Source organism: Nicotiana attenuata, chromosome 7, assembly GCF_001879085.1.
Source record: "Nicotiana attenuata strain UT chromosome 7, NIATTr2, whole genome shotgun sequence".
NCBI lineage: Eukaryota > Viridiplantae > Streptophyta > Magnoliopsida > Solanales > Solanaceae > Nicotiana > Nicotiana attenuata.
This window is the reverse complement of record NC_031995.1, coordinates 70379485-70388649: the sequence shown is the minus strand read 5'-3', so window position 1 is coordinate 70388649 and position 9165 is coordinate 70379485. Positions and strand designations below refer to the sequence as shown.

Sequence of the window (9165 nt, the reverse complement as noted above, 5' to 3'; positions counted from 1 at the left end):
CACCAAAACCTTAGATTAAGGTATTTAGCTACTCATAACAGTGGAGGAATAAACTACTAGAAGATTCATAATTAAAGATTGCAAGAAAAATAAAAGAGAATAAGAATAATGTTGTTTTTGGTGATCTCTCACACTTGTTTCTCTTGCCAAAGTACTCTCCAAAGTAAAATCTGACCTAATGTGACCGAATTCCTACTTTTTATAAGGGTTTTACACCAAGTTTTCCCGACTTGACACTTTCGTCCCTAGCTTTTTCGCGTTCTGCCGCGGTCCTACCGCGGTTATGCCAGGACCGCGGCCAAAGAGGTCCTCTGAATCTGCAGCTCTACTCTGCCGCGGTCCTACCGCGGTTACGGTCTGACCGCGGCAGGCCAAGTTCAGCTCTGCTTTTGTCTCTTTACTTGGTGCATTTCGTGGGCATTGTTTGATTGGCCTCCTTTTCTCCGTAATTGATCCCAAACTTGCTCCATCGACTTCTTTTGTTGGATATAGCCTGCAAAGCATGAAAAGCACTAATCAGAGCATTTGGTTATCACTTTTTACCACAAAGCTATACAAAAAATGTGGTTCTTTAGGGTCCAATTATAGTCTAATTCACCTATTATCACTAACCCGCCACCTTTGGCCTATCATTTATGTTTCTTGTTATTGGCTTTCACACTCTTATCTTGTTGGTTAACCAATTCTACTACCTCGAGAGGAAGATTTAGCGCAAGATCCCCAAAACTGTGATATAAAAATAGTGAAAATATAGTCTAGCCACGAAATAGAGCTATTTATATTCGAAGGCTGAAGCCCTGTTAGATATCTGCATTAACACGACTAGGGGTGGCAAACGAGGGGGCTGAGTCAGATATGGACAGGTAAAAAACGGGTAATGCAAAAACGAATAAATTATCCGACTCAACCTGTATTTAATACGGATAGAAAATGGGTTAACCGGCGGATAATATGGATATCAATATGGATATCCATATTATCCATGGCTTCTTGAATATGATTACTTTTGGTAGAATTCCTAGTCTCCCAACTTGAGGAACCCCTCATTTGAGTCTTTACAAATGGAAAAGTTAATCTCATTAGTTATCCATTGGTTATCCATTTTTTCAGTGGATAATATGGTTCTTATTCATATTTGAGCCATTTTTAAAAAGTTCATTATCCAACCCATTTAGTGGATAATATGGATGGATAACTATTTTTTTATCCATTTTGCCATCACTATCTGCGACGTGTTAGGTCCGTTGTTCTGCAGTTTTTTGTTTTTTCTCTTAAAGTCTCCTTCCGACACATAAAAACTCATACGGGCCTCTCGGTACCCCTCCTAACCATCTCACCTGGTACAAATACCCTTCATGGACTTATCCAAAGGCTCGATATGTGAAGGGAAACGATACAACTCCAAACAATACCTCAAGTCAACTTAAAGAACTTAAAAATTTCAATTTTCATGCAATAGCACTGAATGCCCCGAGCCCCTCGGGACTAAAACCAACCATACACAAATCCAAAAATATTTTATGGACCTATCCAAGATCTCAAAACACGAACCAAAACGCAATTACTCAAATCGAGACTTAAAGTCAACATTTGAAATCCTTAAGCTCACTAGTTACATGCTATGGTGCCGAACTCATCTCGAGCCTCCTGGTTTTCAAACCAACATGCACACAAGTCCAAACATATAATATGAACCGCTGGAAAGCCTTAGATCAAACAACGGAACATATATGCTCAAAAAGAGAGGTCAGGTTGTTACATTAATCAACCGCATATGTTTTGGACTTAATAGGAGTGAAAAATACTACGGTTCTGCATTCTCTAAATGTAGTGTGGCTGTTTCCAATTTCTGAGTCGAACCGTAAATCTACATTAAAGTAGTTGTCACACCTCCAAAGGCTGGAGTTTAGGAGGCCAATATTGTGGTTGTGATAGCGACCTAGATCCTTGGGAGTGCTCTGAAACATAGGGCCTGGGAAGAATTCCATCACCTCAAGTGATGGCTTTCCATTAGAGCCATTGACACTCATCTTCTTCATTATTGTCGACGCCGAATCATCCAATTTCGTGTCGATTTTGGTAGTAGCCGAGCATTGGTGTCTCCGATCTTAGAATTTTTATCTCAAGCAAGGGCAGATTTATAGGCAAAAATATGGGGTACATGAACTGCAGCTTGTTACAGAGTGCAGCATATCTTGAGAATTTGGTCATTGACTGGAAAACTCGCAACCCAAAGGTATGTCTCCTTTTACCTTTACTTCTGTTTCTTCATTCATGACCAACCACACAAAAGCATGTATTTCGTGTTCATCAGTATTGACTATTGATCAATGAGAACCAAATAGTTTTTTTCTCATAGATCCAGCGTATTAAGACACTAGTGGAGTTTCTAAGCAGATAGCTAACAACCGCTGTGGGAAAAAAAATTGGATAATCAGTATGGGGGAACAACATCCTGACAGTTTCACACATACTATATGCAGTATAACTGTTACTTACTGTGACACAGTGGAAACGGAATTAAGAGCTCTTTCTTAATTCAGTCCTTCACATAAGCCTGCTGAAGAGCTCTTTGTTTCCTGATGCAGAGTGGCGGAGTTCCTACAACCAATCAGGGATCTCCATTGGGTGCAAAGCATAAAATAGAAGGTATGGCAGGGATTTATAGAGAAGTTTGACAGAAAGTTGGCATCATGGAAAATCCTGATCTCTCTTTTGGGGAAGGATAACACGGATTAGCAGTTTACTTGATAGTATACCCACCTATATAATGTCTCTTTTCTTCAAGTTTAAGCAAGTGGAGAATTAGATCGATTAAATTAGAAGGGACTTTTTTGTTGGATAGTAATCCAATGAAGAAGTTTCACTTAATGAAATGGTCAATAGTGAATGAAACTAGAAAAAAATGGTGGACTTAGGGCGATGAATCTGGACCGCATCACAAAAATGACTTACGCCTAAACAGGATGATAAACTCTGGAAGTGTGTCATTAGAGCAAAATATGGAATGAAAGATGAATGTTGTAAACCCCTAGGTTTGGGAGCTAGGTAGACCTACTGAAGAATACCCTTCTGGACTTGTACAAATTACAACAACAACAACTTACCTAGTATTATCCCACATTGTGGGGTCTGGGGAGGGTAGTGTGTACGCAAACCTTATCCCTACCTTGTGAGGATAGAGGGGTTGTTTCCAATAGACCCTCGGCTCAAGAAAGCATAAGCACCACATTAATGAAAATATAGACAAGAAGGGATAGTACCAAAAAGCCATATAAAAGCAGAATAAAAAACAACAAGACAGTAAGGTGATCAACAATGAAAGAAAACAACGATTATTCATAAAAACCTACTACCAACAGAAAGCGAGACTGCGTGCCAATACTCTTGTTATGAACACTCTAGACTACCTACTCTACTACCCTAATCCTCGACCTCTATACCTTCCTATCAAGGGTCACGTCCTCGGTCAGCTGAAGCTGTGCTATGTCTTGCCTAATCACCTCTCCCCAACTCTTATTTGGCCTACCTCTACCTCTCCGTAGGTCCTCCAATGTCAACCTCTCACACCTCCTCACCGGGGCGTCTGTGCTCCTCCTCCTCACATGACCAAACCACCTCAGACGCGCTTCCCGCATCCTGTCCTCAATAGGGGCCACACCCACCTTGTCGCGAGTAACCTCATTTATGATCCTATCTAACCTGGTGTGCCCACACATCCATCTCAACATCCTCATGGCTAAGCAACTTGATACCCCGATACTTATTGCAATTTTGGATATCACCCTTGTTCTTGTATAAAGGAACCATCGTGCTCCACCTCCACTCTTCGGGCATCTTCTTCGTTCTAAAACTGACATTAAATAATCTAGTGAGCCACTCCAGGCCTACCTAGCCCGCACTCTTCCGAATCTCCACCAGAATTTCATCCTGTCCGGTCACTTTGCCCCTGCTCATCTTACGTATAGCCCCCTCAACTTCATCAACTCTAATGCGCCTACAATACCCAAAGTCACAACGACTCCCGGAGGGTTCCAAATCACCCAGTACAATGCTCCTGTCCCTCACCTCGTTCAAGAGACTATGAAAGTAGGTCTGCCATCTTCGACGTATCGATTGGTAATGGATAAACACAACTATGTTGCAGACTACAGAAATTGGGGTGTTTAGAACATCAGCTTTAGAAGCAATAAAGTTGAAAGATTAGTCCAGTTCGTTAGTAATATAGAAGGGGTTGAATATCTGACTAGTGACTACAGAACTAGATAGGCTGATAAGGTGGCGAGGAAAGATGGAAAACAGACAAGATTCATCGTGACATGCTGATGAAATGGGGGAGAGGGCATACTGTTTTTGATAAAGGAGGCAATGCAATGTTTGAAGTACCGATACTTACAGTTTTAATACCTTTGTGTAAAATGCAAAATGTAGATGAGTGTGGCTCTCTTTTAGGTTTCATGTCCTTAAAGATTTTGGTGGACAGGGATTTGTAATTTAAGTTATTTGTAACTTAGCACCCGCTTGGTGTTGTTTGCGATAAAGTAGCTTATCAGAACAAAAGATAAATATGTTTTCTGGGAACTTATGTATGTAATGCTTTTGCTGTTCCTTGAACTTTTTCACTAATTAGCATCACTGTTAACAGGGATGCTTATTGCTATGTTGTACGGCCTCAGCATGTTTAGTTGCTTTGACAGAAATTTTCATGTTGTTATTATCAAACTGATTCTATGATTAAGCTAGTTTCTTCAGTGAACTCTTTGATCTGCTGCAATGAAGCTTTGATTTTTGTTGTTTCCATTTAAGGAGAATAATTGTCTTAAGCTATTTCTTTTTTGCAGTTTCTATACTTAGGGTTCATAATGGATGATAATGATGATTAGAAGAAGTTTGAGACAAGTGTTTTTAATTGCTCGCTGCTACATTTGAAGACCATAATTATTCACTTTCATGGACTGCTAAGTGTAAATGGATTTGTGCTGCCATTGGTGAAGTATTTGCTCAAGAATGCGGATGTGCTGGAGAAGTTAACTTTTGCTGCCAAAATTGAAGAGATTGATATGATTCAGGCTTATTTTGAAAGCTTTCCAAGGTCCCCTCCAAATGCTTCAATTGTCTATATTCATTGACCCTTTTATACTTGTAAGTTGTATAGTATAGTTAGTGTACAGCAGCTTAAAAACAAATGTCTATGGCTTCCGCAGTTTTGGTGCAATCTACAGGACGTAAATGATGAAGATAGTATGTTAGACTTCATAAAATCCTTGCAAATGTAGGATCTTTTGCTGCAACAATCCTTCTCTTTTGTTTGCGGTACAGAAGGATTTCTGATTCTTGTAATGCCTTAGCTGGCACCAGCTTGGTGCTAAGCTTTCTCCTTTTTGTATATACATAAGGCAATTTGTTGCACGCAGGCTGTTGCAGGGGCAGTAACGCAGAGGACTAAAGAGATTACTATTCAATTTCATATTGTTGGACTGTAAATGGAGGAGTCAGCTAGATACTTTAAATAGATGTACAGTTTAGCGCTGTCTATATGAAGAGGTCCTAGTACATATCCTTCCTTGAAGGCCAAATTTGTTTATCTGTAGTTACAGTTTGTTTTGTTTTTGAGAACTAACTCTTGACTAAGAGTTAGCTTGTATATTGAAATACTTTGGTTGAAATAATTTTTTCTTACTTTTGACCAGAAAAAGAGGCAATATGTGTTGGTTGTTTGAGTGACTCCTAATATTCCATGATAGCAGTGAGAAACATTAGGAGTGGAGTCTTTTGAATTCTTTTTTATGCTCCTAGTAACCTTCAGAGAAGGCTAACCAACCTTTCCCCACTGGCAATGTGCATCTCTTTGATTGGTAGATTGTTGTTCATTGTGATGCTGTCCTGAATAAGTATACCCATTTCAGGCAGCTGCTTGGTTCATTCCATTAGCAACAACAATGGAGTTTCTCCTCGAAGCCCGTTAATTATCTGCTTTTTTGTGTTCTCTGATAAGAAAAGTTTCAATTTTTAGTGCACAATCAGGTGGCTCTTTCTGCATTTATTTACCAGATTGGCCAATCCTTTGCCCAAGGAACAATGACATCATTGTTCCTTGGATCCTGGCTTCAATTTTTCTGCCACATTTTGCGAAAAAAATTGTAGTTTTGAATTTCTTCCTTTCAGTAGTAAAGTTCCTTCATTTGCGTATACAGTAGCTCTTTTCCAGTTGAATTAACACGATCGTCCGGATGTTCAGGAACTGTAGATTTGGGCTTAGGCTTCTTCAAGCTATTTTTGCTTTCCCCAGTTTTCTTCCCTTGTTTGGCTTGTTCACTTTGTCCAGTCTGGTGTGCTTGAACCCAGCTTGAGTTTCCCTATTCTGTTGAGTCACTTCAACAATCATCTTTTCATCACCATTGATCAAGTTCTTAGAGAATTTACCAACCACTCTCAGTTGACACTTCTCAGCCAAAAGTTCATCTTTCTCTTTGGTAGTCGCAAGCTCGCTATGTTTATTACATACATTTGTATATATTAGAGGTGTCTCCACCTCCGGCCAGCTGCAGCGAATCTTAGGAGTGGGCATAGTTTGGGAAAAATCAAAATCCGAACGAAAATTCGAATTTTTGTTTCTTGAATTGCAACTTACTCTATACTTGCTTGGTCCTTTTTAGCCAAGAGTCTCAGTATCTTGTAGAGACACTCTAAACGACAATACTGACTTACTGATTGCAGAAATCGCTTAATTCATTTCTGAATTGAGGATAAGATGATTTGAGGATACAAATGAAGATTCCTTCTTCTCCATTTCGTTTTCTTTTATAGAGAGTGATGAAGATATCAGAATGATCATTCTTACATTATAGTTGATTATTGACATCTTTTTTTGTCAAACAATAACTACCAACTTTGTCATACAATATATTTTTCGCTTGGGAATGTACTAGTGCTGGAGAAAATTATCCCAAGTGTTGGTACACAAGATGCAACTATCCAGAAAGATTGATGAAGAAGCTCTTGAAGATTTTTTGGAGATCCTCTCCCTGTGCCAAAATGTTCTCTTTTACCCTGATGTTTTGGAGCTTATGACCTTATCCGGGATTTTTTCAACAATATGTCGGTTGTGTTAATATATTGCTATTTTCTTGTATCTCGCTTTCAGATAATGAAGGAGAGTCTTGGCGTAACCGGTAAAGCTATTGTCATGTGACCAGGAGGTCACGGGTTCGAGCCGTGAAAACTTCCTCTTACAAAAATGAAAGGTTATGGTTCGGCCATCCTAGCACCCCTCGCATAGGGTTTTTTTCGTTTTTAAATAATTGTCGTAATAACTTTTTATGTTTCCCATTTTTCCACTTGCCTTGTCACTCACTATTATGTTTGCCATTTTATTTTTATCTCTTTTGTGCCCCTTTGACTGAGCTTATTGCGGACTTCCCAAAGGGGACGCTGTTAAGATGCCTGCTGAGGAGACATTGACGAGAAAAGTAAGCATTATTGACAAGCCGATCAACAGAAAGAGACAGGATTCCGATTAGTGTAGTAGTAATTTACTTTCCAAATTCGCTATGGGTGCAGTTTCCTTAATCAAAGAATCACAACTATATCAACAAACATAAGAGTGACGAATAATGATAAAGATTGCGATTGTTTTTACTTGTCTCCTTCCAAAGGCAGAGCTCATGTGTCTACAAACACTTGAACTAAATCAATATTGTGGCTGATACTCTAGCAAAGTATGGACGTCCATGCAATCAACACGATGGAGGAAGACAACATTGTATAGGTCAAAATCTGATCAAAGGAATTCTACTTGAGGAAAGACAACCAGGAGTCAACCAAGCCGAAGTCATGTACATGAAGCAATATATCTACGAAAGATTCAGCTACGGTCGAGGTCGAGCACTCAGTTCGGCCCGAACGGCTAGTTCGACACTTAGACATTTCAGGGGAATACTCTAGAAGATATTCCAAGAACTTAGGTACTCCGGTTAAGGACCGCTGGATAAAGGAAGTGTTTTGTATAAATATCATGAGAGAGAATAAGAAAAGGGGGTTGAGGGGAACACAGAGGGAGATACACATCTCTATGAAGGAGAAGAGGTTCCATCCTCCCAGACCCTCTGCCGAAAAGGGGATAAATCTCAGGATCCTAACATTTTTATTTATAGTTCAACTTTGTCAAATATATGGAGGTCTATCTTGTTCAAAAACGATGATTATCTTCCTTTATGTATTCTTCGTTATCATTCGATATTATTTGACCCCAGCGGTTGTAGTTCAACTTCTTAGTAAATTTCTTCCTACTCGGACCCGCCGTACTTCCTTTGACTACTCCTGAGATATAGTGGAAACATTTTGTTATGGTGGAGAGTGGAGAGTGAAAAGACCAATGCAGCAGAAAACGACTGCGTGAGTCAGAATCCACTTATTAAGACAGATGAGCGAGAAAGAAAGGCTCCGTGTTCGAACATTGGTTGATCTTAGCTTAGCGTGCTAGCCGCTGCTTCATTTCGTATAGTGATAACACTTTCTCTTAGCGCTCCGCCGCCCTTGTATAGTAAGGGCTACTTTGGTTTCGCGGCTTTCTCTTATAGGATTACTTGACTCAGCTTGACCTACTTGACTCAGCGGTTAGAGTATCGCTTTCATACGGCGAGATTCATTAGTTGAAATCCAATAGTAGGTAAAACCGACCGAAACCCCTGCTTTTGCCAACATGACAGCAAGCACAGACCGGCAGCAAGGAGTCAATTGAATGATCAAAGCATCGGTTGCTTCCACCTGTGGCCTTCTTCGACCGCCTTAACACCTTAATATCAAGGAACCCCCTATTCCACAAGTAGGTAGAGACCTGGAGGGTCGGAAACCCCAACGGGAAACCTTTCATCGCGCCACACGATTCTTTCGCGAAACGCTCTTTCCACTCCTGCCGCCGCAAGCAAAGAGGTTTCAAGATAGCAGGTGACCAAGTGAAAAAAAGAAGCTCCGAGAAAATCTTCTAGAGAGCGTACCCTTAGTTTCGACTCTTTCTCTATTCTACAAATATAAGAAAGAAAAAGAAGCCAATTTTTATTTTATGGACCCCTTCCACCAGTTTACTTTACTGACTGTAATTCATTCAAAAAGTATAAAGGAACTGGTTTAACAAAAGGGCTCTCAAAAGTGATCTGATACCTTCTT

General features: G+C 39.9%; 1 long non-coding RNA gene across 1 annotated transcript; it reads left to right on the top strand.

The window, feature by feature from the left end:
* LOC109229280 lies at nucleotides 1630–5687 on the top strand. The gene is made up of 3 exons (XR_002068541.1): nucleotides 1630–2236; nucleotides 2589–2649; nucleotides 4842–5687. It is a non-coding gene; the product is annotated as an uncharacterized LOC109229280 (long non-coding RNA).